Below are 16,435 nucleotides of genomic sequence, written 5' to 3' on the forward strand. Positions count from 1 at the left end.
AGCTGTTTCTGTTTTTTAGATTCATGAAGCCCCTCATATAATTCATATTGTATTCTTATTTTTTGCATAATTGAAAAATTATATATTTTCGAACTTACACATTTAGAATGCGTTCCTACAGTCTTAAGGGCTCTCCTGTGTGTTCCTTCATTTACCATTTTGTTGAGACATTAGCCCCACCCTCAACTCCTGGACTCATGCTGTTTATAATTATCATGAAGTCAGTAACATTTACAAGAAGGACATTTCTAGGAGGAATGTAAAATATGTACATTATTATACAAAGAAGCCTTATGTCCACAAGGCAGCCATCAATACTCATGGAGGCTTGGTGGGGGTAGAGGGGGTGAGATGTGAGTTGGGGGACCCTGTTTCTGGGGCAGGAACCACATCACTCTGTCCCCACCAGGACCACATGAAGCCATAACTACTAAGTTAATATAATATTTCTCTTTTCTATCGATTTTGATTTAAATTCAATGAGTTTATCTTTCTTTTTGCCTAAATAAAATTCAATTGTATATATGAACCATGTTTTACTTATCTATGTGAACATGCATAAAGATTAACATGACACTATCAATGTCTTTTTCACATTCATCAGATAAATCTGTTTTAGGCAGTCACTTACTATTTAATCTGTTCAAAGCCTGCAATGTTGAGAACATCAGGCATTTCTCAATTTTTTTTCTATTTTGTTTATTTTGGTTTTCAAGTCAGGGTTTCTCTGTGTAGTCCTGGTTATCCTGGAACTCACTCTGTAGACCAGGCTTGCCTCAAACTCAGAAATCTGCCTGCCTCTGCCTCCCAAGGCTAGGATTATAGGTGTGTGCCACCACTGCCCGGCCAATTTTTTTTTTTTTTCCTAACAAGCCAATTAGCTACATCTCTACAATAATTTGGGATAGAAGAGTCCATGTCTTGCCTAAATAAAGGTCTTGCCAAGTCTTAGAGCTACCTGAAGTTCTTCTGTTTAATTATACTTTACTACAAACACCAAACACAAGAATGTGATAACATGCTACAGCACCTGCAAGATGCTGTTCCTTAATTGATAGAAATGGCTGTCAAATGCTAAAAGACAAATATAAAATTTTGCTATGAAACAAATTTCAACAAAAGACCACTTTAGAGTTGGATCTCTTGATGTAAGTAAACAATTGAACAGATGAATGACTGGGTACTTTTTGAAACTCACTATGCTTGAGTTACTTATTGAACAAATGGAATGATAAATATTGCCATGGGCTTGTTTGCAGATATATTTAATAAATAAGTAATTAAAAAGGATAAATGCAGCAACTTTAAATCTTGAACATATAATTGATATTTTATTCTATTTTCCTTAATAATGACTTTAAAGAACAAATAAATTTAAGAAAATGTCAGTTATAAAGATCTCATGTTGATATTTAATGAATTAAACATGTTTAAATTCAACAGATGAAGTCCTAAATTTGCTATTCTCTGTGTCTCTTCCATATCCAAATACAAGATTCAGACAGACAACACAACAAATCTCTTTTTCTAAAACTAATGATATTACCCAGATGTTTGTATAACCTCATTGCCAAGGTTAGAATTTATACTGACAAAATTCACAATAACTTGTTAATGTCAGTCACATAGTTACTGGTGCCCAAATGGAAAGTTCCTATGTTAATATTATATAGCCCTCTCAATTCAAATATGAAATTCAAAGAATAATAGAAACCAGGAAAAATAAAGTATTATAATACAAAGACCTATCTGTATGTAGTTTATATTAATTCAAAATCTTTAATAGAAAATCCCAGACCATTTCCCTCATTATTAATAATTCACTGTGCCTGAAGATAAGCAAAAATCATTACATTATTTTTGTTTTGATTGGACACTAAAGATATTTTTAATAAATAAAATATGTCATTCTGAGTTTTGCCAAGGACATTTTGAGGCAGTAAGTACTAAAGTACATTTGAAACATTACTAATAATCTGAAAATCAAAGGGAGAAAAATGCTTTGTATTAAACTATAAAAGTATATTTGGTTTGTTGTATATGCTATAAATTATGTATGTGTTTGGAAGAAGAATAAAAGTAAAATAGGAATATAACTGTCATGGAGCATCACATTTAATTACTACTCCATGTTCTGAAAGGAGACGCAGTTTAGCTCTTGAAAGTTATTTACAGAATAATTCCTGGCAAATATCTTACATGATAGGTGAATGCGGCTATGAAATATGATGGTTTATTCAGCCCATCCCTTTCTCACAACTTCTCTCTTTATAACCAGATCAACCAATTTTCTGCTTAACTTGATGTTCTATTAGGCTTAGCTTTATTCAAAACCTACTTTAATAAGGGTACTGAGACACTTCTACTCCCCTTTCTAACCCACTCTCCAAAGGTAGGTGAGAAAAGATGGCCAATAAGATAATGGGATTTGGACTTAATTAGAAGTTGATCTTTGGGGAGCTATTCCAATCTTCATTGTCATGATACCAGCAGGCCAGTTCAATCGTGCTGTGATAGCAACCTTCAAATCACATAAGACAGTGGGAGCCACTAGAACCTAGAAATAGTCAGAAATCCTGGAGAGATGCTCTGCGGGCCTCTCTCAATAAACTGAAGATCAGCAAAGATGTGAGACCAAGGAATCTTTGCAAGGGCTAGCTACTCAAGCACCCAATCAATGTTGATTGGGTCATCCTTGTAAGCTCTACAAATGTCCCATGTTCTCTCACAGGTATGGTTCAGCAAAACATTACATGAGTCTGCTTTAGCAAAGTATTGCATGACATAACCAGTCATTTCCATTTCACATTAGTCTCTTTTTATTTTTTCAATTTTGAAATTTTGTTTTATTTATCAATATAAAGTTGTTTGCTCACCCATTATACTAGCCATATCTGCTAAGTAGGCACTATTTGTTTGGCAATATTTAAATGATGTAACAATGTAACATTACCTAAGTATTTTAAAAAAAACCAGAGACATGGCAAAATAATTCAATAATTTTGCAAGTTATACACAAATGTATACTATCCAGTCTAATAATAGATACCTGGTAGCATTGTGACAGGGCTTAATAATTAATAATTTGAGTGGATTATTAAAGTTTGAATTATATTTTTGTAATATAGGACACTGATTAATTATCATACAGGTATGTATAGTAGTATAGAAATAATAGACAACTATCAACAACCATCAAATATTTTCTGAGAACATATTTAACTTAGCATCCAAATACAAATGTTTAACAAAAATTTATACACCAAGTTTCTACATGAACAAAACAAAAGATTTAAATTTTACCTTTTATTATATCTTACTTCAAATTCTACTTTTCCAACATGAGAAATTATAAATATAATTTTATTTCCTTCCTATCTCCTGTTTGTGCAGTATGTCTCAGGCTCACTGTATAAAAAGTACATAAATTACTTATGTCAAGCAAATTATTTGGTAATTGGAAATCAGGGCATAAATTTTAAAATAGAATGATGGCAGGTCATAACAGATGCTCTCATAGCAATACAAGGCAAGCAATGGTTATGGATCAGTAAAAAGGCCAATTTCTATGGCAGTGATGGCCTTACTAAGGAGTCAACATTTGAGCAAACCTCAATTATGTAGCTGGGAACATTAGCAGAGAAAAAAATATAGAGGAGTACTAAGGACTAGCTGGGATTAGTCCTTCTTAGGTACAGAAAAGTATCCTAATTGAGGCAAATGGTCTATAGGTGGAGGAGATACTACAGCACACAGCTCTTCTTGATGGTTGCTATACCATTTTTATTCACATTTTACCAAGCAGGCTTCAAACACTTCTTAATATTCTCCCCATCCTTTATACTTCCAGGCATCTGCTTCATTAAAAATCAAGTCTGCTTTTAATGGTTCTTAAAACTCCTTCATATAAATTAAGAGCTTCTATTTTATTGGTCCAATTACCCCTAAGGCCTAGTTGAGAAATGAAAAGTCTAAAGTTATTCTTGAATTTCTCCATCTTAGAGCTCTAAAATTTAATAATACATAAATCAGTTTCCCTGAGCAGATCATTCCACACAGCACAAAGCTACATATAAATAATTTGTCATTTTTAAAATATAATGTCCTGACCACTTGGATTTTGAAGTTAGATACTGTGATATTTGCAACTCCCAAAAGAGAGCTTTAGTTATTTTTCTTTAAGAATATTCTCTGAACCTTTTATGGCCTTTGTCGCCATTTCTCCAAGGTTAGATGCTTTCAAGTTAGGCTTTGGATACTATGCTGCATAATGAAATAAAGATTTCCATTCATTCTGTTTCTTTTTTTTTTTTTTAATTAAATGTTTCTATGATACTTGATGAACACACAATTTCTTTCCTGAAAATTCTCAAATAAGAAATACTGGAGTTGTCTAACTCATTTAACTTTTCTACTCAAATATTTCAGCCACCTACTATAACACTGATGGTATAAAAGTACAAAGGTACAAATACAAAAAAAAAAAAAAAAAAGTAAAATCTCACTATTGAAAACAAGGGGAGAGACCTATTTTTCATCATTTTTCATTTAGTGTTTTTAGTCCAGATTAGGTGTGAATGTAATTTCTTTCTTTGTCTGAGATAAATGTGAATCTTTATAAAAGAGAAATGAGCCTCTTCTATAGATTCATTTCTCAGGATATCTTAAGGCAGAGATTTCAGAGCATAACTTTCAAACCACAACATTTCAAATATCATAATGGCAACGGAAGAAAACTCAGTAGAGGCAAAAGGAGAAAAAGAAAAGGAGAAAGAGAGAGAGAGAGAGAGAGAGAGAGAGAGAGAGAGAGAGAGAGAGAGAGAGAGAGAGAAGAGAGGCTAAAGAATAGACAAACTTTGTGAACTAACAGCAGAGCAGCAGAGGGTGTCCAGGCTCCAGGCTCTCTCTCCTCTCCCTTGGTGCTCTCAGAAGCATGATTAGGTTTATGTCCCAAGGTGTGGGACTCTGTGTGTTTCTTTCCTCAACCATTATGAAATTCATCTTCAGTAATCCTCATTTCTAAGTGTGTTAGAGACAGCAGTTTCATGAGATTTATAATCAATGGTGTGACAGGAAATAAAATTTTAATAAGAATAATAGATGTCTGCATTGTGTGTTTATATTTCTCATAATTAAAATGTTTCAAACTGCATTTCATCAAAATTGTATTTAGTTATATTGACTTGTAAGTAAGCAGGTTAAATATTCAGTCTTGTCTCTATCATTTAGAGCATTCCTGATGACTGATTTTTCTCACAATATGAGTATCTTGTAAATATGTTAGATTAATTTAGTTTAAATAACTATGATGTAACTAATCTTTACTGCTAGAAATACACAGTGTGGTTAATAAGGCTGAAGAGCCAAGCTTGCATTCTATCTTTAAAAGAGAAGGTCTTTCCAAATAAGTAAAGGTTCAATATTAACAATTATGCTTCTATGCATATTAATCCAAAGCTTCATGTACAATTATTTTAAAAATATACAAGGTCACTAAGCAACAGTCTAACAGATTAATTAATTTCATGTATTATAAAATCAGTTGCTCAGTAAAATACACGTATCTTAAGAAAATAAGATGGTTTAATATTAGAAGCTAATTAAAAATGCCAGAGATATGGAAGTCAATAAAGAATGGTAAAATACATGCACATGACGTTAAAGATAGGAATGAAAGAGAGATTGATGTGGATAGAGTCTAGAGACCTTGACGAAGGGAATTTGAACCTACATTTAAGACCCAGACACCTGAGAATAAGATGATTCTTTTAAAAAGGTTATGGAGAGAAGAGAAGAAGGCCAGATTTGTACAATCTAGAAGATCCGTGCCTCGAAAATAATTGTCATATTTAAGACGAAATGACATTGCTATGGCAACAGTTTCAAAACACAAAATGAACAAAAAGACAAAAACTCTGTTTGCCTCTCATCTTCTAGGAGTTAAGATCTCCTATTTCCCACGAAGACAGAAATGTACAGAGTTCTGGATCATGGCAAGTATGTAAATGTGTGGATTTGGTGTTGACAGGAGTTAGCTTAACTGGGAATACATGGGTCTTGCACGGTACTTAGCCACCAATGAAATTTACCTACTATATTGTCAGTATTAAGGTTTTGTTTGTTTGTTTGTTTGACCTTTTAAATCCGGGGCTCCTAAATTCTGTTTGCACCTTAGTTTGTGGAGAATAAACTGGATGGACTGAAAACTTGAGATTGATTGAAAAAGTTGTTACTTTTTTAACCAAGGAGAGGGGGAAAATACACACACACAGACACACAGACACACAGACACACACACACACACACACACACACACACACACACACGGCATGCCCGCTTTTCTGTGTGTGTGTGTGTGTGTGTGTGTGTGTGTGAATACAACAGAGTATGGTGTTGGACTTTAAGATGGGAAACTTGCCAGTGTAACTGACAGAACAACTAAAATCAGTATCTAAATCTTTCAATAGCCTCAAAACACTGAAAACACATTCATACACATTCATTCGTTAAATACTTACATGACCATGCAATTCTTTTAAACCTGTATGCAGATCAAGAATTCTAACCTGCCTGACAGTTATGGTGTATGTCTTTAATCCCAGCATTTGAGAGGCAGAGGCAGGCTGATTTCTGAGTTTAAGGCCAGCCTGGTCTACAGAGTGAATTCCAAGACAGCCATGGCTACACAGAAAAACAGAAAAACCCTGTCTCAAAAAAAAAAAAAAAAAAAAGAATTCGAACTCAAAAATACTCTCATACATATGATTTATGGTGATTTATGAAGAAAGCAATATAAAACAAATATTGTTAACTTATTGTCTTATTTTTGTATTTTTTTATTTTCTTTATTTACATTACAAATGCTATCCCGAAAGTTCCCTATACCCCCCCCCCTGCCCCTGCTCCCCTACCCACCCACTCCCACTACTTGGCCCAGGCCTTCCCGTGTGCTGGGTCATATAAAGTTTGCAAGACCAAGGGGCCTCTCTTCACAGTGATGACCGATTAGGCCATCTTCTGCTACATATGCAGCTAGAGACACAAGCTCAGGGGGTACTGGTTAGTTCATATTGTTGTTCCACCTACAGGGTTGCAGCCCCCTTCAGCTCCTTGGGTACTTTCTCCAGCTCCTCCATTGTCTCATTTTTCCATAGTTATTTCTGATTCAAAATATGAGTGCTTAGAAGAGTCACAATTAGAGATGCTGCCTCTGGCAGCTAAGGAAGCAGATGTAGAGACCTACAGCCAAACATTGGGCAGGGAAAGCATCTAGGCTGGAAGTCTCCATTGTGTCCTTTCATTTGGGAGATCAGAGAACCTCAAGAGGTGCAGGATGAAGAATTGGGGGAGTCAGAAAGGTTGAGGATACCAGGAGAACATGTCCCACAGAATCAACTAAGCAGGCATCAGGAGAGTTCAGGAAGATTCAAGTAGCAAGTGTGGAGTCTACATGGCTCTCTGCTAGATTCTGCTCCAGTATGTTATGGTTATTGGATTGATGTCTTTGGAGGACTACTGACAGTGTAATTTGGGGTGTCTCTGACCCTTTTGCCTGTTACTGGTATCCTTTTTCTCCTACTAGGTTGCCTCTCCCCACCTTTATGTGAAGATTTGTACCTAATCTTACTGCATCCTGTTCTATTTTGGGGAGATATGACAGAGGAATGGATCTGGGAAGAGAGGAAGTGGGAAGAAGAGTAGAAAGAGGAAAAGCTGCAGTTGAGATATATTGTATGAGGGAAGAATAAATTACAACTTTCAATTTTTCTTCTCTTCTTCAAATTGAAATATTTATTTTACTTCCACATCATCCAATTATCTTCCACGATGAGTAAATTATTCTTAAACTTCTGTACTAATTACAATTTATTCTCAGAAACTTACAAATCTTCTTATAATTTATTATTATAAACTTCATATTACTTCCTTTTAAAACATTATTAGCATCTCATACATACCATAAGTGAATAGTATTTATTTTCTGAATTCCATTTTGCATTTACATGGATGCAAGTGTGTATGAGTCTCAGGAGGTCAACAAAAAGTTACGTATCTAAAAGAACAGAAACCGGGAAGAGTCTGAAGTTGTATGACAAGACTTCTGGGGAAGCAGACTCTAACCAGCTGAACTAAGGTCAAAGGGGAGAGGTCAGAGGTTGAGCTGCTCGGAAGTATGCAAAAAGCTCTAGTTTTGCAGCTCCCAAGGTGAAGTATTTTTTTTTTTACAGTGAAACAGGGTTTCTCCTTCTACCTTCACCTTGTAACTGAACTCTCCCACACTCCCGCTGTTATTAAAACTCATTGGTTCATAGAGTTGGGCTTTATTGCAATATGACATTGAACTGTTGTGAGTACTGGTGCTCTTCCTAAGGGTGGGTAAACATACGTGCTGCTTCTCCACACACACACAAAGGCTGCAAGAAAGCCATCTGTCACTTCCGTTCTTTAAAGGTTATATACACAAGGTTAGAATTATAAAGAAAGTTATTTTAAAAGGATAAGATGAAATTTGAACGTGTGGCCTTATGCACAGTTGTTGTTTAACATTGATACAGTATCATGGCCTGGAACTCAATCAAAACATAAGCTCTAACTTATTGACTCAGAATATACTTTGCCAAAAAAGTTAACACTCTTAAATAAAATCCTCTTGAAAATTGCAAGGTTTTAATCATATCTTTCAATTAAAAAAAAAAAAAAAACTGTTTTCTACAGTTCCTCAAAGTGTGAGCACTGAGGGATTATAAATACTCTCTTATATGTGGCTCATGATAATTAGATGTTGTTAACTATTGAAGGTAAAATATTTTTATATTATGTTTATTTTCCAAACATAGCTACTACATGCCATTTTACCTATCTCTTACCTGGCATGACTTTTCAACCCTCAAAGGTAGACTTCTTTCCATACCCATGAATTTCTATCCCATAAGAACTAACAAATACAAACCTCTGATATTTCTAGGAACTCACAATTTTAATCTCAAAATGAATTATCATTCTCATAGCGCTTATGACATTTCATATTTTAAAATGACATAAACTCCAGAAATCAATCTCCAAAAATAAAATCATGTTTATCTATTCTTAATGGCAAAATACCCAATATCTATAAATATATTCTTAGGCTGTTCACATGAGAAACAATTCATATTAAGACTGTTTAAGAAAAATACTTATAGAAATCAGATGAAATTATTTTATTAATATTTATCTATACAGAGATAAAAATTATATTTATAGATGGATATGATGACATATTCCTGTCATCCTACTAGAATAGAATTGGAAATTACAGCCCAGCCTATGACAGAGCAATGACTTATTAAAAATGCAGCAGGAATGGCATATATCTGTAAGCCCTCTGAAAACAGACCCAGGCAGATCACTGTGATTTCTAGACCAGCATGGTCTCTATCATATTTTCAAGGTCAGCAAAATCTTCACAGAAAACTAAGTACCTTATATATATATATATATATATATATATATATATATATATATATATATATATTGCACATACATTTTTATATACCACGTCTTTATTTATCCAAAACAAATGAAACAATATATAAGTCTTTTTATCATTTTAATTAATATAAACATGTTTAAATCGTCAAAAGGTTAAATGGATTGAAGAAAAGGAAAAATATTTACCGCTACCAAACTTGGAGTAAAAATGAGGACTGAAGAGTGGATACGCCTTCTATAGCTACCTATAGTATAAAATTCCCTTTCTTATTAAGCATGCAAATTGTCACAGTGGAGATTGGGCTAAACTTCTTGGTTAGACGACTGTGAGCACACTGTCATATATGTTAATGCACACTAAAAGCATACATTGTACTAGATAGAGATTTCTCTTAGAAGCCTTTGGCCTTTCTGCCAGTGGTGGCTATAGAAGGAATATGAGATTCTTCAGTTCCTTTATCTGCTTTAAAGAGCTGATGCTCATATTACTGCATCACAGGGAGAACTTTTTTAAAACTTCATTTCTTGCTCATTAGTTCCACAGATTGAGCTATCTTAATCACCTATTTTGCTGCAACAAAACAGCCCTTATTGGCATGTATTTGAAAGCTGTGTTGGGTTATAAAAACAGCAACATTTTCTTACCTTTACTGACCCTACAGGATTTTGTTTTTAAGTCTCGGTTGTTTTAACAACAGTGATTTGTACATTTAGTTTCACACTGCGGTTTCTTTCCCTGAAAAATTGTTTTCATTCTTTGTATACTTATGCATAGGCTATAATAACTAGCACATTTCACTGCATTCACTCTTCGGTTATTCTCAACATTCACATAAAAATACACATTTCCTCATGTAACACACAAATTTGAATTACAATGGTTGGCATGATCATGAACATCTAACTCAGAGGCTATCTATGGTTCCCTAAAGCTGGTTTATTTTGATCATGAAAAATTTAAAATTAGTAGTTCTTAAGCAAATATATTTTGGGTTTTCATGTTTTGATAAGTACTTCGGTATTATTTCATTTTTTGCCCCAACAAAGATAAACATGAAAAGCATAGATCATCATAAACTGTTGACAATAGTTGCTTTGCTGACACCTATGTATTAGCCAAAGTATTGTCTCAGTACTTGGCTATAAAATAATAAAATTCTGTGCATAATCATATTATATGGTGATTATTGAACAGTGACATACTATAAGCCACTCAACAAGCAGTCTAGCTTTAAGCAAACAAGAATTTCATTTCATTTCATTTTTTTTATAAAAACCAAGGCGTTTACATGCATAAATTTGATAAAGGCAAAATAATATATTCACTGAAGCAATATATTTCAATTTTATAACTCAGAGTCAAACAAGGAATTTCTTGGCACTGAACTCTGTAACCCTAAAGCCTTTCTATGCCTGCCCCAGCTCTGAATACTGACAAAGAGACTTATATTTATTTATGAATGCCTAAGCCTTATAACTAGGCTTCTTACCAATTACCTTGTAACTTATAAACTCATTAATCTATTCTAAGTTCAGCCACAAGGCTTGGGACCTCTCATTCTCTAGGACCAGGGCCTCCATGTCAAGCTGGTAAAACGTCTCCTAACCTGACTCCATCCTACAATTCAGTCTCTCTCCGGAAGGCCTGCCTATCCCCTCTCTTGCTCTGCTTCAGGATACCAGGATTTATTCAAACCAATCAGAAGGTGAGAGAGTGGATTTTACAAACTGTGATGCAAGTGCTGAGACATCAGATCTCTGTGGGTAAGAAAATTAGCATCTGAATAATAAAAAGTCAATCTTTATATGGTGCACACACACACACACACAAAAAATCACCTCAACAGAATTTACCGGTAGCCAACTTGCAAAGTAATACTCATGTTAGCAAAGCCAGTGTCCAGTGGATTGACATGCACTGGGGTAAATAAATTGAATCTAGCCATTTGACCCACAGATCAAAAGAAAAAACTGGAGGAAATGTAGAAATATATTTAATAAATATGACCATATTAAAATCTGGATAGAATCAAGTATCTCAGCCAATCACTGGAATGCTGACATGAACGGAAGGTTTAGAGCAAGCATGAAGCTGTGAGCTGTTTCATCATTCCTTATCACGTTATCTTCCTCTCTCCTTCTGGGGAGAGATTGAATTCTGGGAGTGAGTCTGGTAGGGGAGCATTCACTAGCCTGGTGTTCTGGGTACTAACGACTGAGAGGTCACAAACCTTGTGGCAGAATATCATCAATTATGGTCATTTTCTCCTTCTTGATTCTTCCTGGTAGCTCCAGAGTTCTGCTTGGCTGACCGCTGAACTGGTTCTTGTGAAATAGTCTCACGTGCTTCCATATTTGTAGGGGATAGTATCAGTTTCTGTCACTGTGGAATTTCCCCAGCATAAGGGGTTACCTTAGTGTTCAGAGGAATGTCTGTGAGGATCACCTATTCCTGGAATGGAAAGTGATTTCAAGGTTTAAAATGACCACTAGAAAACTTCAGGGACATTTTGTGGTGTATGTAATATGTAATTGTGAAAGTTACAGGAAAATGCCTTAACAAGTTATTCTTTGTTCCTGCAGGCTTGAACTAGAATTCATCAACTAAAGGGTAACCAACATTATATCAGCAATTTTTAAATGAAAAACTAAGATTAAAATCCTATGTAGACCCAGCCACAAGTTTGATGCCAAGAAAGGGTTACATAGAGAAAATATTGGTAGAAATTCCAAACTTTATCTGGCTTTTAGTTAGTTCACAGAACAAGTGAAGAGTTGGTGCTTTTCAGCAAATGAATGTCTACTAGCCTGCTATATAAATACATGATCAGCCATCAGCTAATACTATATGATGTTTCTCAGATATATACATCAACAATGTAAGATCTGTGATGTAAGGGCAAAGTGTCAAGACTGAAATCCTTACGACACTGTGTTATTATAATTTTCTTTTAATTTAATTTTTTGTCAAATGCTTACTAAAATGTAACTTTAATTAAATGCAACTTTTCTTCATAAAACATTCAACCAACATTTTTGGGAATATGTGTGTTCATACAACAAAATTGGAGCAAAAGTATCTATAGAGTATATTTAAAAGATTGTATATGAAGCACTTCTAAATGTAGTTTTAAAAATATGTGGCTGTCATGACTGGTTATTACAACACAAATCATGTGTTGGCCTATAGCTGTTGAAGTCCCTAGCTGCTGAATGTCCTAGAAATTAAATTATATTTTTCTTCTTCTGCACTGTACAGAATTTTGGCTGATCTTTGAGGTTAAATCACATTTTTGACCTCAAGGATCTTTCCAGAAGTATTCATAAGAAGCTGTCTCTGGGGCTTTCTACTTTAAAGTAACAAATGATCTGAAATGTGTAGCTCATAAGAAAAAAAAATCATGAGAAGGCTTAGAAAATATAATCCTCAATTCACAAGAATTAGATTATTTTTCTAAATGGCTGCCACTGGTTCACCGTCTTATTTATAAACCTATTCACTTCCCTACCAAAACAAAATAATAGTATGTTGCAAGAAATGAGTATTTGAAAAGACACTTGACTTTAACCTTTAACATGAGTAATAACCACAATTGTTAAGGAGATTTTAAGGTCTACTTAAGAACCAGTTTCCATTAAAAATGTTTTCTTTAACTGTCGATGAAGTTGGGAACCAGTGTCTATGCCTCTGTACAAAGATATCTTGAGTTCTTATAAATGAAAATCTGGGTTCTTGTTTCTTATCTGGTCTCAACTAGTTTGTCAGAGCTCCAGTATATCAATTATGTATCAGATGTTTTCTAGATATCTAGAGGGAATGATGTCATTAAATGTATATATATTTGGTATGTTTACTTTTTCTGTTACTTGAAATATTAAATACTGTCTTCAGTGAGAAAATTTTCTTCTCATCTTAGGTGATTATAAATTTAAATTCAGTTCATAATGGTGATCTATATTAGTGATTTCTACCAATATATTTACTTAACATAAGTGGTTTACATCTTATTGCATTGAACACATCCACTTTCACAAACCAGAAAAATAAAATATTTACTTAATTATTTCGAAATTTAGAACATTTTTCTTTCTTAAATATTTACTTTCATTTTATGTATATGGATATTTTGCTTGCAAGTATATGTTATATCATATGTGCTTGGTACCCATGGAAGCTATAGAGCACATCACATATCCTATATTTGGAGTTCTAGCTTGTTATGAGCCCCTATATGAAAGCTAGAAATTCACCCTGGTCTCCTTGGAAAGGAGTCACTGCTCCTAACTGCTGAGCCATTTTAGCAGTCCAAATTAAAAAAAAAATTAAAGTATAAAAACTTATTCAAATTAATTTAAAAAGAAACTGGTAGGGCCGAGTGTGGTGGCACACGCCTTTAATCCCAGCATTTGGGAGGCAGAGGCAGGTGGATTTCTGAGTTCAAGACCAGCCTGGTCTACAAAGTGAGTTCCAGGACAGCCAAGACTATACAGAGAAACCCTGTCTTGAAAAACAAACAAACAAAAACAAAAAAGGTAAAGGGTTGGTTATTAAACATTAGCTATTATTTCTGTTTCCTAATACATATTCTTTTAATTTTCTTTCTGATACTGCTAGTATTCCTTTTTTTCTTTTTAATGTTATAAATACAAAATATAGAAAGAGAATGTAAATGTAATATGTCATCAACTTTATATATCAAAATAAAACAAAAACTGATTACTGTAAAGAAGTTGATTTACAGGATACAGAAAGCTACTTGTGATAGAGATATTACTCAGATTTATAAATGTATGAATGTCTGCCAGTACCTGTGAAAATGCATGCTATTAAAGTGCCTGGGAGGATGGTTCAGTCAGTTATCTATCTGTGGTACAAACATGGATTAAGAGGCAGAAGGCACACATCCAAAACACTGTGTGACAATCTACATCTGTAGATGTGGCATTAAGCTATATTAAGCTTGCAGCATTAAGACTACAGCAGGAAGAACTTGGGGGATGAGGCTAGTCAGGGCAATCAGTGAGTGAATTTTAAGTTAAGTAACAGACCCCCTCTCAACAATTTAAGGTTGAGAGTATGTGAGGAAGGCCAGATATCAAAATTAGGCCTCAAGACACCAAAAGAAAACCTACAGAAACATCCTATCTGGGCTCATAGGGCCTCACAGAGACTGAACTGTCAATCTGAGAGCATACACGGAACTGACCTAGGCCCTCTGCACATATGTAACAGTTCTGCAGCTTGATCTTCATGTGCTTGGTCTTCACTCATAACCATGGAAGCAGCGGCTGTCTGGGACTCTCATGTCTGTCTATAGCACACTTTCCCCGTATTGGGCTGCCTGCTCTAGCCTCCATAGAAGATATTTAAGTCCTACTACAATTTGATATACCAATGTTGACTGATATCCATGGGAGTTCTCCTCTTCATTGAAGAGTGATGAGAAATGAAGTGGTGGGGGGAGTGGAGTTGGGAGGGAAGGACTCAGAGGAGAGGAGGGAATATATATATATATATATATATATATATATATATATATATATATATATATATGTGTGTGTGTGTGTGTGTGTTGTATGTATACAATTAATATATCATTATTAATAAAAGAATTGTTTGTGAATTAAAAGCCTGGGATTTGAAAAGATTTAGGTCTCAAACATAAACACACAAAAACATCATTAAGTAAAAAGAATACACACACAGATGCATTATATACATATACGTATATAGATACATGAGTTTGTATATATTGCAAAACCTGAAGGTACAACTAATTCCATGTGTTTAATACAAGCTTTTAAGTCCTGATTTTGGCTGCCACTGACTACTACATTAAGAAAGCTACCAAGTAACAACAATAATAAAACAGTTTTAAAAACCTGTTGATATCATCTCTAACTCCTGGTGACTGCAAGGATTTTTTTTTTCCTTTTCATTAAGTAATTGAGCTTATAACTGAACTATTCTAAAGGAAGGCTCTTCATAATGTCTTCCAAATAATCTTTACAAGTCTAATTACTTTCCCTAGTACAGAAAGCGTAACTGGGGTTCACCCTTACTTTCAAAAGAATATCTAAACCTTAACTTTGATTCTCACTTAAGTATGTACAAATTCCACCTAGTGGAGACATTTGTATTGGATTCCTAATTTATGGTAAGGCTTGTGGAGAGACTAACAAAGAAGACAAACCCTTTCTATGCATACATTATTATTGTGATGGGATTTACCTATGATCAATTCTTAAATGGCTACCAAACTCCAGTAGCTTTGAACAGACTATCCTGGTTGTTTATCCTGTGGGTATCAGAATTGAATTCTATAATATACCTATTAATTTTGATGGCTAACTGCAAAGTGCATCATCAGCATTCATTCACTGATGCTTATTTATTCTTAGATCAAATTTATCTACAAATAGAATATCACAAAATCCTCTTACACTAGACTATAATTAACAGTATGGTCCCTTTAATGGATACAGAAAATGTGGTTCATTTACACAATGGAATACTGCTCAGTTTTGCAGGCAAATGGATGGAACTAGAAAATATCATCCTGAGTGAGATAACTCAGACCCAAAAGGACATGCATGGTATGTACTCACTAATAAATGGATATTACCCCCACAAAAGAGCTGGACCACCAACCAGGCAGCATACACCAGCAGATATGAGGCCCCCAATACATTTACAGTAGAGGAGTCCTGGGTCTGGGTTCAGTCAGAAAAGGTGCATCTAACCCTCAAGAGACTGAAAGCCCCAGGTAGTTTAGAGGTCTGGTGGGGTGGGTGGTAGGTGGTAGTGGTGACATCCTCATCCAGGCAGAGGGACAGGAAGTAGGTATGGGATGTGGAACAGTCAGAGCATAGACTGGGAGGGGAATAAAATCTGGAGTAGAAAGGAAAGTAGGAAAGAAAGAAAGAAAGACAGAGAGAGAGAGAGAGAGAGAGAGAGAGAGAG

General features: G+C 34.7%; 1 long non-coding RNA gene across 1 annotated transcript in view; it reads right to left on the reverse strand.

The window, feature by feature from the left end:
• The window catches only part of LOC115064563, a 30,046-nt gene extending 18,139 nt beyond the window's left edge, over nucleotides 1–11,907 (reverse strand). The window contains exon 1 of the long non-coding RNA XR_003844405.1: nucleotides 11,703–11,907. This is a non-coding gene — a long non-coding RNA (uncharacterized LOC115064563). The remainder of the gene's footprint in view (nucleotides 1–11,702) is intronic.
• Nucleotides 11,908–16,435: the final 4,528 nt, after the last annotated feature.

This window comes from Mus pahari, chromosome 8, assembly GCF_900095145.1.
Source record: "Mus pahari chromosome 8, PAHARI_EIJ_v1.1, whole genome shotgun sequence".
Classification (NCBI taxonomy): Eukaryota; Metazoa; Chordata; class Mammalia; order Rodentia; family Muridae; genus Mus; species Mus pahari.